Source organism: Camelus dromedarius, chromosome 9 (assembly GCF_036321535.1).
Source record: "Camelus dromedarius isolate mCamDro1 chromosome 9, mCamDro1.pat, whole genome shotgun sequence".
NCBI lineage: Eukaryota > Metazoa > Chordata > Mammalia > Artiodactyla > Camelidae > Camelus > Camelus dromedarius.
In genome coordinates, this window is record NC_087444.1 from 13,424,906 (window position 1) to 13,439,899 (window position 14,994).

General features: G+C 41.9%; 1 protein-coding gene across 2 annotated transcripts in view; it reads right to left on the reverse strand.

Annotated features, from left to right (window-relative positions):
- The window catches only part of VAV3 (vav guanine nucleotide exchange factor 3), a 358,235-nt gene that overhangs the window by 254,437 nt on the left and 88,804 nt on the right, over positions 1–14,994 (reverse strand). The window lies entirely within an intron of this gene.

Sequence of the window (14,994 nt, forward strand, 5' to 3'; positions counted from 1 at the left end):
CTCTGTCACACCCGCAGTGCCGGGAAGATGACGAGGAAGAGCCCACCCGCTCTGGAGGCTGTTTTCCATGACTCCTTCAACTTTCCCGCACTGATGACCCACTCCCGCCCCAGAACCGGCGACGCAGCTGTGAACAAGGCAGACGAAAGCTGGCCCTCGAGACACTCACGTTCTCCTAAGAGGAGGCAGACGAGAACAAACTCAGCAACCAAAACAAACAAGGACATGTTTTCATTTTCACATGGTGATCAGTACAACAGAGAACAATGAAGCCAGGAGGAGGGGTCCAGAGGGCCGGTGGGCGTGCAGCAGAGGGACTCCAATGGGATGGTGAGAGAAGGTGCCGGTGAGACGAGGACGGATAAGCAGAGATTCGAAGGTGGTGAAGGAGCAAGCCATGCAGAGTTACAGGACCAACCACTCAGCTGAAAGCAGCACCCCATGCCGGGGTCTCTAGCAGAAGTGTCTGAGGACGGGACCATGCGGCCAGAGCAGAGCGGGTGACAAGGAGAAAGGTAGGAGGTGAGCCAGAAAGGTAATCAGGTCAGATGACAAAGAACCCTGTAGGACAGGCTTTTGCTCTGACTGAGATGGGAAGTCACTGGAGGACTTGGCATGGAATCGGGTTATCATCCCATGTTTTAAAAGGGTCTTTCAGGCTGCTCTCCCGACTCTAGATGGAAAGGGGCAGGAGCACGGACGGAGGCAGGAGAACCAGACAGGAGGCTCGTACAGTAACCTAGATGAGAGACAACCCTGGGAAGACCAGGCGTTCAATTGTGACCCTGTTAAATTTGAGATGCCCCATCATCCAATGGGACACAGGGCAGCAGACAACTGGATATAAGCCTGTTCTCTAGACTTAAATTTCAGGGTCTTCAGGGTATACAAAACATTTTAAACTATGACATTGTTTGGGAGAGGGAGAGAGGAGGAGAGGACCTGGAGCCAGATACTCTTAGATCAGGAAAAGAGGAGGAGCCCACAAAGAGGTTGAGAAAAGAGGGACCAGGGCAGAAGGAGACCAACCAGGGGAACAGGTTTTCCCTGAAGCCACGTAAAGAAGGTATTTCTAGGAAGAAGGAGTGATAAGCTGTGACAGCTGCTGCTGCTGCTCAAATAAGACAGTGGCCAAGTGCTATCCGTGGAATCTGGCCATGTGAAGGTCATGGGTGCACCTCGACAAAAGCAGATTCCATGTGGAGGATGGGGTTGGGGCCCAAAGGCTGCGTGGAGCGGCTTCAGGAGACCACGGGAAGAGAGAAAGTCAAGTAGAATATAGACTCTTAGGAGTTTTGCTGCAAGAGGCTTGAGGAGGTAATCAGAGAGAGAGTTTTTTAACAAGGGAGGCTGTTACAACACGTTCCTGTTCTGACGGGAATTACTTGATAGAGAGAAAGATGGTCATGCAAGGAAGAGGGACAGTCACTTAAAGTTCTTGAGTAGGCAAAGGGGAAGGGTCTGGTGCTCAGGCGGAGAAGCTGACCTTGGAGAAGAACACGCTCAGCTCATTGACACTAAAGGGTTAAGAGGGAAGGCAGACATTACAACTTAACCAACAGAATTGACTTTCAGTATCTAAGACATAGAGCCACCTAAGCAAAGTACACACATGTTCTGACAGAGAATTTCAGAAGTATTAGCTACAATGGCACACATAAAAATAAAATTATTAACCTCTAATAAGTGAGAAACCAATTAGCTATTTATTCCATCTTCTTTTTTTTCTAAAGCACCATCAACATTTTACTTTGTTGTTTTGTTTTCCATCTTGGTTTGTTTTTTAATTTGCAGAAAGCACATTTTACTTCCTCTGCTTTGGGAACATTCAGATTTTTCATGGGCTTAACTCAGACACAGTTTTACCCTTTACAGGAATCATTCTTGGAGGCTTAAATATTTCAGGAGGGATTAAAACCACAGGGGAAGCATCATAAACCCTTTGAAGCACAAAGGCAGCAGCCAATCGCACATGCAGTTACTGCTTTCACTTTAAAAAATTCATAAGAGAACTTTACGACGCAGAATCACTCTGCGTGGAGCTCTTTCACATAGAATTGCTTATTTACAGATTAAAAGCCTTGCATTCTGCCAAGATAGACAATAATTACTCTCTTGGGGATTATGCAACGGCTCTCTTGCAATATTTTTTACATAATTAAGTGCCCAACTCATAGCTCACCAAGGAACAAAGCATAATTGCACATAAGATCTTGCACCAAACTCAAATTATCCCCCCATACAGGAAAAGCTACAGTAGACTTCCATTCAAGGGCTCTGATCACCAATTCAGAAAAGTTTTATTACTGAAAGTTAAAACATATATATATATATATATATATATCCCCTTACTTCTGGAATAAATCTTAACCTTATTTGCTCCCTTAACTAATTCAACTCTATTCAATTAATTCCACAAATATTTACTGGATTTGAAAAACATCGCTGGTGCGCTCTCACATTTCCAGACAATCAGCAAGTTTGGTCACCCCTTTATTGGTGTGTTTTTTCAGTCAACAGCTTCTGACTGCCTACTGGGAATGCTAAAAATGGGTAAGACAGGTTCTGCCCCAGGCTTCTCTGTGAATCGTAGCTGGAGATTTTCATCGTTACCCCAAGTTTGGCTAATAACCCTAGGATCACACTTCCCTTGATGGCTTGAACCAAGTCCAGGAACAGAGATAAGGCATGGAGGAAGGGGGCCCTGATATCATTCCAGAAGCCCTGGGCCTGCCCACGCCAAGACTTTTGCTTTGTTTTCCTCATGTTCAACTTTCTTTTTCCAGTTTCTTTTATTTAAAAGAAAATTTCCAACCAAAAAAAAAAAGAGTTGGGAGAATAGTACCACGTACACTCCATTTACTCAACAACTGTAACTTACTACTGTATGTGCTTTTGTGTGCCAACCATCTCTCTATTTATTTATAAAAAATTTTGCTGGAGCACGGGGAAGTAAGCTGCAGACATCGTGGCACTCCACTCCCCAATAACTCAACAGGCATCTCCTAAGAATAAGGATATTTTCCTATATGCCCACAATACCACTAACACACCCGAGAAAATTAACAGTAATTCTATATTATCTAATATCCATCCCATACTCAAATTTCCTTGATTGCCTACCCAGCATCTTTTCCACTATCCCCTGCCCCACCCAATCGAGGATCCAATTCAGTTTCACCCATTACATTTGGTTGCTTGATCTTTGCAATTTCTTTTAATCTAAAAATACTGCTGCCTTTTTTTTTTTTTTAAATGACACCGACTTTTTGAAGAGTCTAGACCTGGGTATTTTATAGAATGTCCCACATTCTGCATTTGTCTGATTAGTTCTTCCTGGTATTACTAATGTTCCTCCATTACTTGTATTTCCTATGAACCAAAGCTAAGTCTAGATAGAAGTTAAACAGAAAAGAGCAAAAATACTTTATACTGTGAACTTCCTATCACATCATGCCAGAAGGCACAAAATGTTAGATTATCCCATTACTAATGACAGTAAGCTTGATCACCTGGTTAAGATGGTTATTGCCACATCTCTCTATTGTAAAGGGACATGTTCCCCTTTACATCAGCAAAGCCTGGGGATGATAATTTGTTACCATGTGGCTGTCCCATTTCCCAATAACTTCATGGATTTTGCCTCCACTGATAACCCTTGCTTCAATTGTTCCTTTCAGGGCTGCAGTATATTCTATCATTCCTTCCATATTTACTAGCTGGCATTCTTACCAAAAGAAGAGCTTCCGCTGCCCTCACCCCACCTTTTTTTTTCCTTCTCTCTGCTCAAGTTCTATAATCAGCCTTTTGTCCAAACAGTTCCGTTTCAATTTATATGATAAACGGTATTTAGAAACCAAAGTCTGAGCACCAGGCTGCTCCCAGATTACATGAGCCAGTTAAATCAACAGAACCAGTAACTCCACCCTTCACTTAAGCAATCCATCACTTGCAACAGAAACAGTTAATGCAAAAACAGTTAATGCAAATGGCTTAACTGATGAACTTCTCAGAAAATCCTGTCACTTTCTTTGCAGAATGCCTAATAATCCAAACCTTATCCCACTCTGCTAAGAAAGAGAGAACTTGAGCTCACTGAAGACTGATGAACACGAGTTTGTTTTATGCCTAGAGATATTACTGGTGTTTGGACACCGTATTATTTCAGTGCAAGTCTAAATTCTTAAAGGTTACAGCCATCTGACAGTCTTTTGTATCACCTGCAGTAGCTTACAACATTCCACCTTCAGACCTGGTTTATGACTCTCAAAAACAATATACATCTCATTATTTCATAAGCATAACTTACGTCTGACCAAAAATTATACAGCTTTGTTAAATCATCTAGTTTCTTCATAAGAGACAACTTTAAGATTTTTTTTTTTAGAATTTGGGATTAGGATTTTAGAAATAAGAATTGAATAACTTTAGGATTTTTAAAATATTAAATATATCCACACATGATGGTTACCAAAATCAAGGATATAAAAAAATGGTCTAAATATCATTTTCTCATTTAACAAGTATTAACAAGGTAACTGTTATATACCAGGCATCATAAAACTTCATAAAACATCCCCTCATTGAGTACTGAGTTATTAACTTATTAAACACATGTTAAGTGGATAAAACTGCCAAGAACTGAGCATTTAAAAAAGCAAATATGGCCCAAACTCTGCTCTCAAAAGGGATATCCTAGTCAGGCAGAGCATACAGAACACAGTGTGAACACATGTGAACACAATGATGTGGCAACTGCTATGAGGAAGGCACTCAGGTTCCTCAAGAGCCCTGGAGTCTCAGAGACAGCCCTCCGGAGTAAGGAATAGATGGGACCCTGAAGGTTGGGCAGGAGTCAGCCACAGAAGGAGGAGTGGTTGATGTTCAGGAAAGGGGGAGGAAACTGCCAGACTCGGTGCGAGGCCATCCCAGGTAATCAGCCCAGTAGGCACATGAGGACAAGACGAGACGAAGAACGGACTACTGGGGCAGTGGACGTGGTTCAGAACGGACCCAACGCTCTGGGGGAGCAGTGAGAGCAGGGCTGGACAGGGGAGCTGGGACCTACCCAAAGCCAAAGGATGTGGGCTTTATCCTAGAAGAAACGTTAGGTTAAAGGGTTTTAAGTTAGAGAGTGAAATACTCACTTTAGCATTTTCTGACTACTGCTGTTGTAGTAATTTTTTAGTGCTTGCTATGTACCAAGCACTATACTAAATGTTTATGTCATTCAGTCCTCGTAACAGCACAATCAGGAAAGATTGGTTTTCTTTTTCATACAGAATGAAGCTTAGCCATTTATCCAAGTTTATGTAACTGCATTTGCCAAAGTAATGGAGTCATAATTCAAATCCAGGATCCTGGCTACAGAGCTGATCTCCTCAGCTACCACGTTACACCTGCTCCACTGTGCAGTGTGTAGAATTAACTGTCTTTTTCTCTTTATTAGGGAGATCATGCAGAGTAAGTAAGAATAGGATGCTGTCATATCCATTAAAAGAAAAAAATGTTGATTTTTACGAGGATGGAAGAAGGAGAAAAGGAAAAAACTCAAGGACGTAACACAGAAATACCCAGTGACTGACTGAATATGGGCGAGGTGGGAAGAGTGGGAGAGAAAAGAATTAAGCAACACATCCACAGCTCCATCTTGGGCACGCATGGACCATGGGAGCATCCCCTGAAAATGGTAACTTAGCAAGTCAGAGAAAACAGGGTCTGTGAAAAGGGGCCACACATTGAGTTAATTTTTGTCTTCATGTGGAAAGGCCCCGTGATGAGGTACGACATAGCCTCTCCCTCAGGTCTAGCCAGTGACAAGTGACACATTCTAGTAACACAGACTCCAGTCTTCAGCCATCGTGCTTGCCCTCTCTGCCCCTTCCGAAATACATAAACAGCTTGCTCACTTATTACAGGCTGAAGAATTAAAATGTTAGAAAAGCACTCAATATAGATGCAGATAACCTTCAAAGAAGGAAATTGGACACCATCAAGGTCTAAGACACTCTAAAATCTATACATCAGGCCAGAGCTCTCTGGATTACAAAAAGTTTCAAGACAGCTATCACAACAGACAAAGCTAAGTGGCTTTTCAAGGTGCGGCCTCTTCATGGTGACCACTTCAACGCTAAGGATCCTGACATTACAGAAAGGAAACGTGTAAAAGTCGGGCTGCTCAAGTTCACTCTACAAGGCTGAAAGACTCTTGTTCCCTCTAATCCTTTTATAAAGGGTATGGTTTCCTTTTCCTCCGTGTGTGTAGAAACCATTTTGACTTTTCTAATGACATGAATGCAAATAGCATCACTTCCCTTTTCTTATTTGAAAGAATAAACGTACTTCTCTAAAACCGTTAGCAATAATGGACTCGCGTTAACCAAGGCTATGTAACAGGAAAAACCTCCACAGGTCATTGTGAAATGAGCTATTTCAATCCCAACTGAGAACTGGTATCTTGTGGCAAGGTCAACGATTTCTAATCCAGCTTCACAGCCACGGAGGCTGGCTGACTTACTGCAATCTTTCTTCACAAGGACTGCCAACAGCTAGGCTGTTAGATAAAGAAGGAAGTCTTCAGGGGTCCCACTTCTGGGTGGGACACTCATTATCCCATTTGAAGGAAAGACTCTGAATTTGAGAGTTTGGCATCATTCAAATTATCAGTGACCATTAACAGGCTGATTGACAAGTGCTGAAAAGCACAGCAGAGACCACTCGACGAAGCCCACCTACAAATATTAAGGTGTAAGAAGAGCTTTCCTTCTCAGCTGAGCCTCGGCCCAGACTTCATTAAGTCTCCGGAGTACCCTGCCATTCAGACTCCTCCCCAGCCCTCTCCAAAGGGCAGTCGTCCTCCGTGGAACTAGCAGGCAGGAAGGCACGGAAGGGAAAAATGAGTAAATCAAGTTTCTCCCTTCCTGGGGTTTTCTACTTCTGCCCCTTTCACCGTATCTTGCCCCCTCCCCTCTCCATCTGACTTTTAAAATTAGGTCAGCTAAATCTTACATCTTTTGGGACAAAAATTTTTAAAAAAAAAAAAGAAACGATGGATAATTTTTATTTGTACAGGGTGGGGACCTCATTTGTCCCTTTCCCTTGTAAGTCACTGGGTCCCAGCAGAGCACCACTGTTCTATGAAGAAATCATATCTACAGATGCCTTCTGAATAATTATAAAATAATTATGTTACACTCAGCATCAATTCAGGACTGCACAGTATCTTCGCTTTCCCTCTTGGTCCTATTATTATAAATAAGTGAAGACTCTAAAGGACATTGAGGGAATAAGGCCAGAAATGCAGAAAGGCTGTTTCTTAGCTCCAATTCTGTGCTCAAATCACTACACTAAAACTCCCCTATTCTGAGTAACTAAAAGCCAATAATTCCATTCTGATTTCTGTCCAAGCTGCAACTCATTTTTAGATGATAAAAAGTTAATTACTTAATCAAAAATATAATAATTTAAAAACATTTAAAGTTAGTTTTTTTCATTTTCTCCAATGATAAAGTGCTTTTATGGATTTTGTGTATATAACTAAGCTTACAAGTGTAGGTCTACGTTGTAAAAACCCACGCAACTTACTCCAGAGTACGTGGCTCACACCTATGATAAAACTATCTTGACTACATCTGTTTGCCCAACTACTGCTACATGAAATAAACATTTTTGAGAGTCGAGACTGCCTGTATTTCATCTATGCATCCCCACAGCTTTGATAATGGACACATTTTTGAATAAATTGATGGATGAATGATGATGCAGTGTATCTGTATAAAAAAATAATACTCCTTAGTAGCCAGCGAGCTCATACTGAAATTTTACATTAAATTGCCATCATATCCTCTTACTTACATGTTAGTACATCAGTCTATCTTTGTTATCAAATTATCTCAAAAACCTTCTTAGTAGTTAGTTATGCTAATAATTATAAATAAAATAAGGACTTTAAATTATTAAGCAGTTAGGTTCATAAGCAGCATCTGTGTTGCCAGCCTCTGGTGTATATTCTGCTAACTGATGTTCAGGGTCCCTGGCCAGCTGTCACCATCACACACACACACACACACACACACTCTGCTGCTCTCAAAAGCTCTCGTCCTCACAGGGAGCACCATACGCCTCTCCCTTGGCAGGAATTTAGACCCTCAGTTTCAACGGCTTTCTGTCAACCCCAGCATTAGCCCTTGGACTCAGAAAAGGTTAACCAATAGCATCTTTAATCCTCCTTATGCGTTTCTAGTCTTTGCACTAAAAAGCTGAATGCTTGGGAAGTGCAGATGTCAAAATGAGCCTGAGACATCTATTTTCCTACGTTCATTAACCTGCTAATGAAAGCAACACATGCTACCGCCTTTAATGAGAAAAAGCAACACTCAACCATCTTGGTGTTTGGAACACAGCTAGCCTGAAACACACTAACAATGGCCCAGTCTACATCCCAGAGAAGCCTGGCTTGCAAGGTTCCCTACTGTAAGGAACAGAAAAACAGGCATTTCTTTCTACGTAGGCCATTAAGGGACAGCAGAACGCAGGAGCTGAAAGTCAGGATCTCGATACTGGTGGGAGCAGTAAGGGCAATAGTGGCAGCGACAGCAATGATGAAAGGAGAGTGGAAGCCGTGGCAGTGGCAGTGGGGGTGGTGGCACCAGCTGCTGATGCAAACATGGGGGTGAAAATCAGAATCTCACATGCCCACCTCAAGGTGAGAGATGGACTTCCCTTCCTAGGCAGAGGATCTCAGAACAGCACACTGGCCCAGAAAGCCACTCCTGGGAAGCAGGGAGTGAGAGCCTCCACGACTGGGTTACCCCAGAAGGAGGGCGGCTGTGGTGGTTCCTCATTACAATGTTCAATATGAGGGGCAATCTTGTGGTGACACAGATTTCTGTTGCTTTTAGAGATGTACCTTAGAAAGCCATTAATCCACAGAATGGGAACAAGGTTTAGTGTGTTTGAGTCTGATCTCAAAGGAAAAGAGCAGAATGCAAATGGAGACAGGGGGGTCTGACTGCGAGGGACCCACATCCCTCCGAGGAGGCAGCAGCCCGGGGAGCAGGCAGCCGCAGAACTCCCACTTCACTGAAGCACGACCCCCACCTCTCCACCGCTGCCACCCGGCCCACTGCTGCCTGTGCGCCACCCCGTGCACCTCGCTCCATGGCGTGGCCAGAGTAGGACTGAGTAGCAGGAGGTACCAAAGGAAAGTAAAGTATGGAGGGGCGGGGGATAGGGGTATCCAGCTCGGTGGTAGAGCACATGCTTGGTGTGCACAAGGTCCTGGGCTCAATCCCTAGTGCCTCCATTAAGGGAAACATAAAAATAAGAAAAGAAAAGAAAATGCATATCTAACTCAAAAAAAGAAAAATAGTGGAGGTGGAGGGGTGGGTATGCCTGAGTCCCTCCTCAATGACTACCTTCCACTCCATGGGGTGGGGACTATTATAATTACCACTTACAGAGGAGGCACAGAGAGTCAAATAATTGGCCCTGAGTCACCTGGTCAGTAAGTGGGAAAGCAAGTTTCATAGCCAGGTTGCTGGCTCCAAAGACCACGCCTCTGACAGCTATGGCATCCTGTCTCCCACGAGGGCAGGTGGAGACTCATTCCTCCAAGGAAGTGGCTGAACTGAGTGTCCAAGGATGAACAAAATGTCGTGAGAAATGGTTCGGTGAGAAGCAAAGGCTGGCCTTTCGGAGGAAATGCAGACACTCACATGGCCTCCACGGGCAGTGCAGGCAGGAGAGCACCAGAGAATGAGGCTGGAAGAGTCGCGGGGACCAGATCTCAACAGGAACTGGGAACTCACTTCTCCAAAAGGAAGAGGCAATGCCTCATAATAATGCGTAGGACCCTGCCAACAACAATGAGTATGAAAGGGGATGTCCCAGGCTTGGCCCTAAGCACATCCGTGCAGCCAGTAACCCAAGGTCCTGTAGCTCACAAGTAGAACCAGAGCCACACCCCGCCGGCACTCTTCCCCGCCGCGCTGCGGGGCCTCCCTGGGGTACCAGAGTCGGGAGGCTTCACGGAAGGGTTGGCACCTGCCCACAGGCACCTCTGTCTGCCCTAAGGAAAGCCCAGGAGGACATCATCCCGCAGGAAAATATTACAGCCACTTAAACTGTCGGCCTTTCTTCCTTCTCCTTCGCCCCAGAAGTTTTAAGAAATCTAAGAGGATGGCTGAGCTAAGACAGGTTCTGTACAGTGGCTGGTTTCCAAAAAAGCTTTTGTCTTCCCACAAATCATATCCATCTAGGTTTATGTAGACTTTTACTTTCTTCCTTCAATTCTGTCCGTGCTGGGAGCTCTGTCACACTGTTCCCCACAGTTCATTGTCCCTAACACACAACCCAGAAACCACACTTTTGTATTTGCCACTGCACTGCACCAGTATCCAGTATAAACTAAAGTAAACAAACAAACCTGTACTTGGGGAAAATTTTTTAAATGAAGTTTTTTTTTAAAAAATACAACAAAAACACACCTGAAAGTACTACATTAACAAATGTTCTACCAACTCTATGTTTTTCTATTCAAAAGCAAGAAAATAAGTACAATTTGCCTTCCTTAAATACAAGCTATTAAGTTTAAACTAGAAACAGACGGCATATTTGTTAGTGCTTTTTCATGAGTCAAAGACAACTCTCCTTGGAGGTCTGCCTGCAAGGCAAGGCCCTGGGTGGATTCACAGGTCGGGCAGCATCAGAACAGAGCCTGGGGCCCTGCCCCGCACTCTGGAAGCTCCACAAGCCCCACCAGTGGGCAGCCATCGTGATGACGGCAGTGGTCACCCGGGCAGAATGTTTCAGGAAAGCTCGGGGAAGCAGGTTTTTAACTGAATCACCTCGATCATGGGCTGAACTGAGTACAGTTGACCATTAAACAACATGGGTTTGAGCCCCGCAGGTCCACGTATACAGGGATTTTTTCCAACAGTAAACACAACAGTACTACACCATCCATGGCTGGCTGAATCCGGGGATGTGGAAGAACCTCAGATACAGAAGAAACTCCCAGATGGAGGAACCCGCAGATAAGGAGGGACGACTAGAAGTTACACGTGGATTTCTGACCTCAGGGCGGGTCAGTGCCCCTAACCCACAGATTGTTCAAGGGCCAACAGTACTTTTTTTTTGGGGGGGGGGGGTTATAATGACCTACCAAGTGAATGTTGTTAAAAATAGCAGTATCAAGTACATCATAAATAAACTTAGTTTGAGGAAACCCAAATGCTAACATTTTGTTCTTGTATCTCCACAATATTTGCACATCCAAACTACAACTCCAACATTGCCTTTCACATAGAAAATTTTTTTAATTATTTTGCCAGCCTCATGTCTTAGTTTTCAGTTCAAAACCCTCAGTTGCTGTTGACATAAAGCCAGGGACACCAGATACCCAGACACACACCGCAAGCCATCCATGGCCCAGACACATGGGTCTCTCTGATGTCGTGGGACCCCTGCTTTGTTTGACCTCCTTACCAGAATGATATACATTCTAATTTTTCTGGCACATCTTTATTTTTTTCAGTTCATTTTCTGCTTTGTCATTTCTTTGTGTTACAATGAAGTGGGAAAGCCACATTGTTAAATTTGAAACAGTTACTAATTTTATAAAATACCAGATTAACCTCTAGCCAGTCTGTTCATCTCAAAATTTTTGGAGTCTTTTTTTTCTTTTTTTTATGTAAACTATCCTTAGGAGCATACTTAAGAATATTGTGTTAATTCCTGTACATAAAATGAAATGACTAATGGCTGCTTTATAATCTTAGCAACATCATCATACCCACTGGCATAACAAAGTAATACAGAAAACACTGTTATTAACCACATACTATGATACCATCTTTGTTGAAAGAAGTCATCTGCAGTGCAACTAAAAATGAAGTGTGACAAATTTCCGCAAGTAATTTCAACTTCAGAAGAGAGGCATTTTAGAGAAAAAAAACTTTTCTCTAAAATTAACCCCCAAAATGTTTACATTGCCGTTTAGATCAGCAGAATATTTAGCTCAAGACAAAGCAACCTACCTCCCCTTCTTTCTTCCCTCACTCCAAAGGACAATGTCGCTCTCCTTTTCCCTCATGCCTTTCAGTAGGCTGCTTCTGCACACTGAACGGCTTTGAACAGATCTGAATGACTGAATAACTCTGGAACAAAATTATTCTCATATAGATCACTGGGTTTTTTGTGCTGAATTACATTTGATTTTCCAACCACATTTCTAACCTCTCTAATTTAAAAAAAAATTTTTCTTTATTTAGAACTTCTTTTTTGTTTAGTTTTTTTTGGGGGGGTGGTAATTAGGTTTATTTATTTATTTATTTTAAATGGCTTTTTTTTTTTTTTTTTTTTTGGCGGAGGTACTGGGAATTGAACCCTGGACCTCGTGCGTGCTAAGCATGTGCTCTACCACTGAGCTATACCGTCTCCCCTCTATTTGTTATTCTATCTGCACTCATACACCCCTCCCAACTTAGCATCATCCCCAAATTTCATGTAAATTGTACTTACCATTTTCGATTTTGTTATCTGACAGAGATTTCTTCATGACTTATGCCCCAGGTGTTAGTGCTGCCCACTGTTTTACAATTTATTTTATTAAAGTTGTAGTTTTTTCTAAGTTAAACAAGGTAGGTAGAATCTGACTAATATCACTATATTACCAAGAACTGAATTACAGGTCAGATTTTTATCTGACCTATATATGTTATCTGTATGTTTATACACACAGATGCACACACATGATTTTTTTTTTCAGTAAATACCACTACTTCTATACAATATTTCCTTCTGGAAATATGAACCAAGTAGAATACTTAACTAAGTAGAAATGTGTCCTAATTAAGGTGAGAAAAAGCTCCTTGGTCTTTCCTTTTTCCCACGTTTTTCTTATCCTTCCAGTAAACTCAGCCATCTCTAAATCCAGGAGATTTGTACTCCATTTAGAAAACCTGTTACTCAAACACTCACCAATACCTCTCACCATGTTATCACCACACCTATCTTGGGCTCAGTATCAAATTAACAGTGTTTTATTCCCAGTGGCAACAGAAAAATCTAAAAATAAAATAAACGGATATTTTAACCTGAGTTGTTAATTTCCACAGCCAGATACCTTCAGTCTTCCTTTTTTTGAGTCAAATCTCCCAGGGAACTTAATTACAATGAATCAAATGTTTTAGCCTTCTTCATCCCCAACTCTAATAGTATCTTAACGTCTGTGGTCTCAAATCTGCAGCCAACTTAGCCTTCTTTCCACCCAAAAACTGAAAATGCTTTCAGATCATACAACATAAACAGACTGTACCAGATCATTCTAGAACTGCCTTCCCCTTTAGCAGATGTTTGCAGGTTGTTTTTACAGCAGCAGTAGCTACCTATTGCTACCTTAACCCTACAAGGCAGTTGTGGAATGGGTTTGTTTAATTTTGTTTTTTATCTAACACCAACTGAAATGCTCTGTTACGTGATTTTTGAACAGTCACTTGCAAATGTAGTTCCCTCTGCTTAGAATAGCATTTCCAGTTTTCCCAACACCATTTGCTGAAGAGACTGTCTTTATTCCATTGTATATTCTTGCCTCCTTTGTCAAAGATTAGTTGACCACAAGTTTGTGGGTTCATTTCTGGGCTGTCTATTCTGTTTCATTGGTCTATATGTCTGTTTTTGTACCAATACCATTCTGTCTTGATGACTGTAGCTCTGTAGTATTGTCTGAAGTCTGGGAGGGTTATTCCTCCAGCCTCTTTCTTTCTCTTCAGTAATGCTTTGGCAATTCTAGGTCTTTGATGGTTCCATATAAATTTTATTATGATTTGTTCTAGTTCTGTGAAATATGTCCTGGGTAGTTTGGTAGGGATTGCATTAAATCCGTAGATTGCCTTGGGCAGTGTGACCATTTTAACAATATTGATTCTTCCAATCCAGGAGCATGGGATATCTTTACATTTTTTTAAAGTCTTCTTTAATTTCCTTCTTCAATGGTTTATAGCTTTCTGTGTATAATTCTTTCATCTCCTTGGTTACATTTATTCCTAGGTATTTTATTACTTTGGGTGCTGTTTTAAAGGGGATTGTTTCTTTACTTTCTCTTTCTGTTGACTCATCGGTGGTGTAAAGAAATGCAACTGATTTTTGAACGTTAATCTTGTAACCTGCTACCTTGCTGAATTCTTCCATCAGCTCTAGCAGTTTTTGTGTGGACCTTTTAGGATTTTCCATATATAGTAACATGTCATAGGCATATAGTGACACTTTAACCTCTTCTTTTCCAATTTGGACCCCTTTTATTTCTCTCTTGCCTGATTGCTGTGGCTAGGACTTCCAAGACTATGTTGAATAGGAGTGGTGATAGTGGGCAGCCTTGTCTTGTCCCAGATTTTAGTGGGAAGCTTTTGAGTTTTTTACCGTTGAGTACCATGCTGGCTGTAGGTTTGTCATACATAGCTTTTATTATGTTGAGATATGTTCCCTCTATACCCACTTTGGTGAGAGTTTTTATCATAAATGGGTGGTGAATTTTATTAAATGCTTTTTCTGCATCTATTGAGATGATCATGTGACATGTAAATCAATGAAGCTAGAACACTCCTTTACACCATACACAAAAATAAACTCAAAATGGATCAAAAACTTAAACATAAGACAAGATACAATAAACCTCCTAGAAGAAAATATAGGCAAAACATTATCTCACTTACATCTCAGAAATGTTCTCCTGGAGCAGTCTACCCAAGCAATAGGAATAAAAGCAAGAATAAACAAATGGGACCTAGTGAAACTTACAAGCTTCTACACAGCAAAGGAAACCATAAGTAAAACAAAAAGACAACCTACGGAATGGGAGAAAATCTTTGCAAATGAAACTGACAAAGGCTTGATCTCCAGAATATATAAGCAGCTCATCTGACTTAGTAAGAAACAACCAAACAACCCAATCCAAAAATGGGCAAAAGGCCTAAACAAGCCTTTCAAGGAAGAAAT